The 9,629-nt window shown below is 42.4% G+C and overlaps 1 non-coding gene across 1 annotated transcript; it reads left to right on the top strand.

Moving 5' to 3' along the window:
* The first annotated feature begins 8,968 nt into the window (after positions 1–8,968).
* LOC127690294 (small nucleolar RNA SNORD50) lies at positions 8,969–9,040 on the top strand. Its single transcript, XR_007979022.1, has one exon. It is a non-coding gene; the product is annotated as a small nucleolar RNA SNORD50 (small nucleolar RNA).
* The last annotated feature ends 589 nt before the right edge of the window (positions 9,041–9,629 follow it).

Here is a 9,629-nt window from a genome sequence, read left to right as displayed (position 1 = left end):
TAATACAATGAGTGAGTGCCCATATGCTAATTGACAGCATTGGATTTAAGATCATATAGATCTTTAAGGTCACAATGGTTTGGTGCTCTAGTTTTCAAAAACACCCAATAGCGGGCAGATTTTCCTTTGGTATATCTGGTATACCAAGAGATGGTATATCTGGTAGCCATCTCAGATCATTTAGGTACTAATGTATTATGTACAGACATTGTGATGTAGTAGTCTCTTGCTTGCTATCAATTCAAATTCCTTTGAGTAAAAGTTTTAGTGGCTTTATAACTGAGAAAGTCAACGTAAAGAGAAGGAAAGATTTATTTGGGCTCATAGTTTCTGAGTCCAGAGTTTCTGATCCATGGTCTCTGGCTTAATTGCCTTGGGCCTAAACTGAACAGTACCCAGATAGTGTAACATGTGGTAAAAGAGACTGCTCACCTCAGGGCAGCTAGGAAACAGAGAGAAACAGAAACTGTGGGCACGGGATCTAGCCTGCAAAGGTTCACTGCTGGTGACTTCCTTCCTACTTAGATTCCACCTCTTGAAAATCCATTCAGCTTTAAATAGGATAACTCATCACTAAGGTTAAGATTTTCACCTCAGTAGCACCAATAGCAGCAAGCCAGTACCTCAACACATGAACCTGTGTAGAGACGGTCCATATTCAAACCCTGATTGATCTTCATCATGTGTAGCTAGCTACCTTTGAATTTGCAACCCTCTTTCATTTGGTTTGTTTTGGGACAGGGTCTCTATATAGTCCTTTCTCTCCTGGAACACCATATGTAGACCAGGCTGAGATCCTCCCATCTCAGCCTTCTGAGTGCTAGGATTAAAGCAGTGTGCCATTGTGCACAGCACTTGAAATCCTCTTGTTTCAGCCTTCCAAGTGCATCATACCTGGTGTCAATCTTAGTCTGACAGGCTTCATTAGCAGAGCCTGTGTTGTTCCATATTTTATGACCTTTGGTGCTTATAAAAATGGCCATGTTTGGGGCAATATTGACTAATGTGGCCAAAAGAATACCCACACAGAACACACATTATCCGCACTATCTAAACTGGCTTAGTAACCCGGGATCTTCTTTCTTAATTATTGATACTTCTAAGGACAACAATTTTGTCCGTGAACAAGGAGGTACCACCCTGAAATTGGAAGACTGATAAGACTGTGTGTCTTCTATGCTGGGATAATTCTGGTTTTGTGCTAAATTGCTCATTGAGCAACACCAGGGGTAGCAGTCTCATTATGCAGTCCACTCTAAGAATTATAGATGTCAAGGTTACCAAGTAATCAGTGGCTCTCGTGGCTCACTGCTTTCCCCACATAAAGAGATAAAGATGGGCTGGAGAGATGGCTCAGTGGTGTTAAGAGCCCTGACTGTTCTTCCTAAGGTCCTGAGTTCAAATCCCGGCAACCATATGGTGGCTCACAGTCATATGTAATGAGATCTGATGTGTCTGAAGACAGATACAAGTGTACTTACATATAATAGTAAATAAATCTTTTTTAAAAAGATGAAGATTAGGATAGAATGTTCTACATATATATATATATCTGTTAAATCTAATTGGTCCAAAGCTTCAATTAGTTTCATTGCGTCCCTGTTTAGTTTCTGATCGGTCCATTGAGGAAAGTGCAGTGTTGAAGTCACCCACAATTATTGTGTTAGGTGCAATCTGTGCTTTGAGCTTTAATAACGTGTCTTTTTTGAATGAGGGTGCCCTTGCATTTGGAGCATATATGTTCAGGATTGAGAGTTCTTGTTGTATTTTTCCTTTGACCAGCAAGAAGTGTCCCTCAGAGTCTCTTTTGATGACTTTGATAACCCCACATCTGATAGAGGGCTAATATCCAATATATACAAAGAACTCAAGAAGTTAGACCCCAGGGAAACAAATAACCCTATTAAAAAATGGGGTACAGATCTAAACAAAGAATTTTCACCTGAAGAAATTCGGATGGCCAAGAGGCACCTTAAGAAGTGCTCAACATCATTAGTCATTAGGAAAATGCAGATCAAAACAACCCTGAGATTTCACCTTACACCAGTCAGAATGGCTAAGGTCAAAAACTCAGGAGACAGCAGGTGTTGGCGAGGATGTGGAGAAAGAGGAACACTCCTCCACTGCTGGTGGGGCTGCAAGATGGTACAACCACTGTGGAAATCATTCTGGAGGTTCCTCAGAAATCTGGATATGAGACTTCCAGAGGACCCTGCTATTCCTCTCCTGGGCATATACCCAAAGGATTCCCCGACATGCAATAAAGACACATGCTCCATTATGTTCATAGCAGCCTTATTTATAATAACCAGAAGCTGGAAAGAACCCAGATGCCCCTCAAAGGAGGAATGGATACAGAAAATGTGGTATATTTACACAATGGAATACTACTCAGCAATTAGAAACAATGAATTCACAAAATTTTTAGGCAAATGGTTTGATCTGGAAAATATCCTCCTAAGTGAGGTAACCCAATCACAAAAGAATACACATGGAATGCAATCTCTGATAAGTGGATATTAATTAGCCCAGAAGCCCTGAATACCCAAGGCACAAATTGCATAACATATTACTCCCATGAAGAAGTATGGAGAGGGTCCTGATTTTGGAAAGGACTGATCTTGCATTGGAAGGGAATATAAGGACAGAGAAAAAGGAGGGAGGTGATTGGAGAAGGGATGGAGAAAAGAAGGTTTATGGGACATATCGGGAGGGGGGATCAGGGAAAGGGGAAATCATTTGGAATGTAAACAAAGAATATAGAAAATAAAAATATTAAAAAAAAAGATGAAAATTAGTTAAACAGTGAGTATTGTCCCCTCATGGCCAGCTTGTCCTGCCTTACAGTGGCCTCAGAGTGGTGGTCTCCATGTGTTACTCTGAGGTGGTGGCCACAGGAGCTCTTTTCACTTGACTAGGGATAGATACAGTGGTGGGATTGTACAGACACTAGAGGATGTACATTCTTTTGTCTTTATTCCTCTCTCATACATTACATCCCCATCCCTCCATTCCTCCTAGATGGCCCCCTCCATTTTCCCTTCAGAAAGAGTAGGCCTCCCAGAAATAACCAAATACAACTTAACACCATAAATAAGGCTAGGCACAATCCCTCATATGAAGACTGGGCCAAGCAACCTCATAGGAGGAAAAGGGTCCCAAGAGCAGGCACAAGGGTCAGAGACACCTCCCCCAACTCCCACTGGTAGGAGCACCACAAGAACACCAAGCTACACAACAATATGTATGCAGAGGGCCTTGTGGAAACCTATGCAGGCTACCTGATGGCCACTCCAATTCCTGTGAGCTCCTAGGAGCTCTGCTTACTTGATTCTGTGGACCATGTTTTCTTGATGTCCTTAACCCCTATGGCTTCTACAATCCTTCTTCTCCTTCTTCCTCAGGGACACAATCTCAGCCCCCCACCTCCAATTGTTTGGCTGTGGGTCAATAGAGTATGCACATTCTTGAAGCCAAATATAGAAGTTCTCATAAACCCTGGAGGGGAAAAAAACCTATTGCAAGAGACAGTGGTATTCCAAGCACAGGCTGTGCGGAGTCATGACTCCATGCAAAAAAAGAAAATGGTCTAAGCTACAACAAAGCACACTCTTTCATAGTCATGTGATGGTGGACAAGGTGCATATGACTTCCTCTCTCAACATCTGCCTCCTCTTCTGTTTTAGCAGATAACATGTTCTTATTCTGATCAAAGACTTCACTTCTATTCTGCGAAGGAGCTCTTGTCTTTTCAAAGATTTGGCTCCTGGAATCCTACCACTTTCCTGTATCCTAAGGCCACACAATGTCTATGTCTAATACCACCCACTTCTATCTGTAAACACTCCTTTCCTTACACTCTTCACTACCTGCTAACCCACATCTGCCTTCACATCTTCAGATGAACAGCCATCGCTGCTCTGCTACAATGGGATGCCAACAATGGCCAACCCCAATGGTTGCTTCCACTATCAAACTCAAAGTCTTAGAAGCATTTAGTCCAGTTGACCAGTTTCTCACTGAAACACTTCAATTATGGGAAACCACATTCTCCAATTTTCCCCTCTAGGTGTTTCCTTGGCGAGCTTTTCATCCTCCACTGGAACTCTCCAGTCTCCAGTGTTCCAGGGACCCTGGACTGCACCTTCTCCTGTTCTCTATATGATTTCCTGGTGATCTCACTCCTGTCATGCTTCAAGTTACTTTCTTATGCCAGTGGCACTCAAGCCCTAACCTCACTCCTGAGCTTCAGACTCATGGATCAATATCCACAAAGATGAGACATGTTTTTTGAGTTCATTAAATTTACTGTTTTGTTTTTGTTTTTAATTCTCATAGGATTGGCAGCTGTATGCCTTTCATGAAACCTCACACTTACTGGGTAGTTCAGACCAGAGAGGGTGGGAAGTATGGGATCACTCTAGTGATACAATAGTATTCCTGAATATTTAAGAATTTTTTCTCCTTTGAAATAAATGAATTGTGTATTATACTTAGCTTTGTGTATATATGTTCCCGTGATTTTTCTGAAAGCTGCAATAGTACCATTGATCTTACACATTCATTATGTAACCACTTCTTATAAGTATTGTTTTCCAAGACCAGCTACTGAAAGACATTTGCACAAACTGTGGCAGTATTCCCAGGTCACTGTAATTGTAATAGCCCTTAAAGTCCTTAATCAGCATTCATCCACTAGCCTTTCTATGGTCCAGACCTTTCTCTTGGAGTCCAGATAACAATTCTGATCCCTTACTGGGCAAATGTAGCCAAATGTTGCATCTAAAATTTAACAAAAGGGAAGGTTGCTCAGCCCTTAAAAGCAACTAACTGGGCCTGGTGAGATGGCTCAGAAGTTAAGAGCACTGACTGCTCTTCCCAAGGTCTTGAGTTCAAATCTCAGCAACCACATGGTGCCTCACAACTATCTATGAAGACATCTGACGCCCTCTCCTGGTGTGTGTGAAGACAGCTACAGTGTACTTGCATATAACAATAAATAAATCTTAAAAAAAAACTTATTAACAAAAAAGCAACTAGCTGCTCTTCTACAGGACTTGTATTCACTTTCCACCCCCCACAGAGCAGCTCACAACCACCTGTTATTCCAGTCTCGGGGATTCTGACAGCCTCTTCTGGCCTCCACAGGCACTGCACATGCATGGTACACAGACCTACAAGCAGTCAAACAACTGTACATGTACACACCCAAATACATATTTTTTAATGTGACAAAAGAAAAACCTCTTCATCCTCTTGTGCTTGATCTCAAATTTCTGTGAGTCACTGGGGCTGACATTCTCTTCCCAGCCAGGGTCCACTCTGCCTCTTTCCTGTTCCCACTGTTCTCCATCAGTGCTTACCACTAACAGCATGCTCTGATGACATGGTTATGAGGCTGGAGTCTCAGTAATTTTGAGATATTATGCCAGGCAGTGGTGGCACACACCTTTAATACCAGCACTTGGGAGGCAGAGGCAGGCAGATTTCTGAGCTCGAAGCCAGTCTGTTCTACAGAGTGAGTTCCAAGACAGCCAGGACTACACAGAGAAACCCTGACTCGAAAAACCAAAAATAAAAATTTTTTTGAGATATTATTAGTTAACCCAGATCTCCATTCATCCTTTTCATTTTTAAAGCAAGATCCAGTAATTTGGATATTCAGTGTCTTGCAAAACCCTATGTATGAGAGGGTTGGTCTCCTGTTGGCAATACTGAAAGGTGGCTGTATTTTTCCATTTCTATGACAAAGTAACCAAGGGAAGCAACTTAAGGAAGCATTTATTTTGGCTCCTGCTTTGAGAATATAATCTACCAATTAGGAGAAAGGGTGATGGAAAAAATGGCTCCAGGACTGGCAGCAGGAGTGTGAAGCACTTGTCACATGGCCTTCACAGTCAGGAATAAACACTGCTACCCAGTTAGCTTTCCCTTTTTTTCAGTTTTTAGTCTGTCTCAGACCCCCACTCCTTAGAGGTTGATGCCATCTATGTTCACCATGATCTTCTCTACCTGTTCAACTTCTCTGGAGGCATCCTCACAGTTACACCTATCTCTCACATATTCACTCATATCTATATCATTCTATGTCCTACCAAGTTGAAAATGAACATTTGCTAGCCCATGGTGGAAACTTTAAGAAGCAGCCGACCAGGCCTTCAGGTCAATGGAGGTGTACTCTGGGGCTCTGGTTTCTTTCTCTTCTATTTCATTTCCTAGTCCTGAAGTGAATACTTTTACCCTGTTGCACATTTCCAACATAATCCCCAGCCTTACCATAGGCCCGGCACAATATAGCAACCAATTATGCACTAGAGATTTCAAACCATGACCAAAAATTATTCCTTTCTCTTTACAAAGGATGATTATCTAAATCAGTGGTTCTCACCCTTCCTAATTCTGCAGACTTTTAATACAGTTCCTCATGTTGTGGTGATCCTCCAACCATCAAATTATTTTCACTGCTAATTCATAATTTTGCTAGTTCTAAGTCATAATATAAATATTTTTGCAGATATAGGTTTGACAATGGGATCTCAACTCACAAGTTAAAAACCACTGATCTAAGTTCTCTTGTTATTGTGATGAAAGCTAACACAGAAGATTTAAACTACAGGGCTGGAGAGATGGCTCAGCAGGTAAGAGCACTGAATGCTTTTCCAGAGGTCCTGAATTCTATTTCCAGCAACCACAGAGTGGCTCACAACCCTCTGTAATGGAATCTAGTGTCCTCTTCTGGTGTGTCTGAAGACATCTACAGTTTACTTTATTGTGTTTATTTACTTATTTATTTGTGATGAAATAAATAAGCCTTTTAAAAAAAGATCAAGAAGTGAGGCGGTGGTGGTGCACACTTGTAATCCCAGCACTCTGGGAGGCAGAGGCAGGCAGATTTCTAAGTTTTAGACCATCCTGGTCTACAGAGTTCCAGGACAGTCAGGGCTATACAGAGAAACCCTGTCTCAAAAAAAAATCCAAAAAAATACCAAAAAAGAAAAAAAAAAGAAATTAAAAAGATGTACAAAAATCATTTTGAAGATGACATTATCTAGTAGCCTTAAAAACCTAATACTGTGACGGTGGTTACGGCTCAGTAAAGCATTTGCTTTGTAAGCCCAGGGACCCGAGATGGATTCACTCCCAGAACCACATAAAAAAGATGTTCTCTGTGGCGCATGGTTATAGTTTCAGAGCTGGAGACAGGAGGATCTCCTAGACTTGTGCTCAGCCAGTCTAGCTTCATTTGTGAGCTCCAGATCAGTAAGAGACCCTTTCTCAAAGGAAAAAAAATGGTGTTCATGGGACAACACTTAAGGCTGCCCTTCATCCTCCACATACATGTGCATACATGAGCAGGGCTGCTTGGTTTCACCTGCCTAGTTCTGTCCTCCAAGGTCCCTTCAGAGGTGCCCCTGCCATCTGGGCTGGAGTTAGGGTGAGGTCAAGGCCACTCCCAGCTGCCAACCATCTGTGCCAACCAACTAGGCTAGAAGTTGGAGGTGACCTCACCTCCAACTACTGTTGTTCCTTTGAATTCTGGGGCCACTCCCACTCCACATCAAGCTGAGTGGGCCGCCAGACTCGGAATAAACAGGTGGTGTGGAGCCTGTGGTAGTGTGCACAGAACCAGACAGGCAGGAGGCAGGTGCTCACCATGCTCCGGAATGCCCTGGAGGAAAAGACCACTGAGCACACCTCCAGGCATTGCTCCAGGAAAGGCCGCACCCCATGTGTTCTTCTGTCCAATCGGTGCTGGAGGGAGGGGCAGCCTCGATTTCCCTCAACTGAAGGTATAATGAGAGCTGCTTGGAAGGCTGAGCATTCCTTCTTTTCTGTAGGTGTGTGGTTTAAGTGCTTGGATGACCAACCCGAAATGTGGCCATGCATGAATTTAGAGGCTCCGGGTCTGTGGAGCAGGGTACCCATGGAAACCTCCTAGGGAAAATGTGCCACAGCAAAAGAGATTTCAGGACTAGAGCCTAGGCCGTGGGGAGATTGGGACTGGACAGCCTGGTTGAAGGCTGCTTGCTTTCTGGTTCCTTGGTCCCATCTTGGCTGGGTTCTTACACAGCAGGGTTTGCAGAAAAATATGCTAGGCCTTTTGTGCTGTTCAGAAGATACTGGTGACGCCCAAGAGAAACCCGATTATATGCACATGAATCCTTTCACCTAAACAATGGTGACATCATTCTTCCTGTGGTCAAAACAGTTGCAAAAAGATGCGAAGGTAAGAGCAATATAGTTTAGTTTTCTAATTGAAGTATTAGAGAAATAGGAAGTGGTGTGTGATGCTTATAATTTGTTTCCTTTCATTAGATGGAGGGGAGCCAAAGCATCCAAGAGAATTCATAACAGAAAGTAACTTGATTAAAACCTGAGTCTTTAAAAAGTTATATAAGAAACCTAGATTTATATTCTGTCAGCATACATTTTTACCGTTCTGAAATAGAATCAGCTTCCCTTAAATGTTTTCTGAAATAGTGATGGCAAACCAAAGGCAACCATGGTCTGAACAGTGATGAACTATATCCAGAAGTTGATGACCTGAAGACAAATACAGCTTCTGAGAGAAGACCATTGTGCTTTAGTGCAGTGGTCTTGTTTACTCTTTTTATGCAGTTCATATTAATAGTGTGTCTTGGTACTTCTTTCTTTCTGCCAGCGGGGAATACCAACCCATTGGGATGTCTGTGGCCTGTAAAGATCCTAGAGGAGGAGTGCATGTGTGTGCTTCTCTGGTTTGTTTTCTGCTGAACTTTTTTAAAAGATGTATTTATTATTATGTGGAAGTACACTGAAGCTGTCTTCAGCCCCACCAGAAGAAGGCATCATCAGATCTGTGTAAGGATGGCTGTGAGTCACCAGGTGCTTGCTGGTGTTTGAACTCAGGACATTTGGAAGAACAGTTGGTGCTCTTCCCCGCTAAGCCATCTTTCCAGCCCTGTGCTGAACTTAATGAAGTTAGTCTAGTCTATGATAATCCTATCCTGAACCTTAATTCCTGTTGAAAAACCACAACTATGGATCTGGCTTCTGAGATGGACCATTACAAAGGTCTGTTGTGTTCTGTTTTAATTTTGGCAGTAATGTAATGCCTGTGTTTCTTTGTTTCTTATTTTTAGGGCCAGTGACACAAGACTTGAGAATGAAAACTAGATGTGGTAAACATCTAGAAAAGGCAGAGACAAGAAGAAAATGCACAGTATTAGTACTGGGATGTTTGAGATGGGGTCTCCATGGCCCTGGCTGTCCCTGTTAATTTGTCTAGTGATCAGGAAAGCATCTAGTATGTCCTGCAGAGTTGATTCTTGTACATTTTTTTTTTTGTGGGCTGTATGTGAATGTATTGTTTTGCCAATCCATTGAGGTTGCTCTGTTCTGTGAAGGTTGTGGTGAGCTGACACAGCTGTACAGACTGAGCAGAGTGAATGCAATCATGATCTTAAAGCAGCAGGTCAATATCTCAGTGACTGTAAACTTGATCGTGAGCTATTTCCTTAGGCATCACACAGTGGATACTTGGGAATGCTGCAATAAACATCCAGTTGGAAATATTTCTTCAATTCAGTTTGTGTCAGAAGATTAACCAGAGTGCCTTGGCACATGTTCCACTTCCATGGTTACTGAGT

This window comes from Apodemus sylvaticus, chromosome 7 (assembly GCF_947179515.1).
Source record: "Apodemus sylvaticus chromosome 7, mApoSyl1.1, whole genome shotgun sequence".
Classification (NCBI taxonomy): Eukaryota; Metazoa; Chordata; class Mammalia; order Rodentia; family Muridae; genus Apodemus; species Apodemus sylvaticus.
This window is presented reverse-complemented; position numbering and strand designations above follow the sequence as displayed.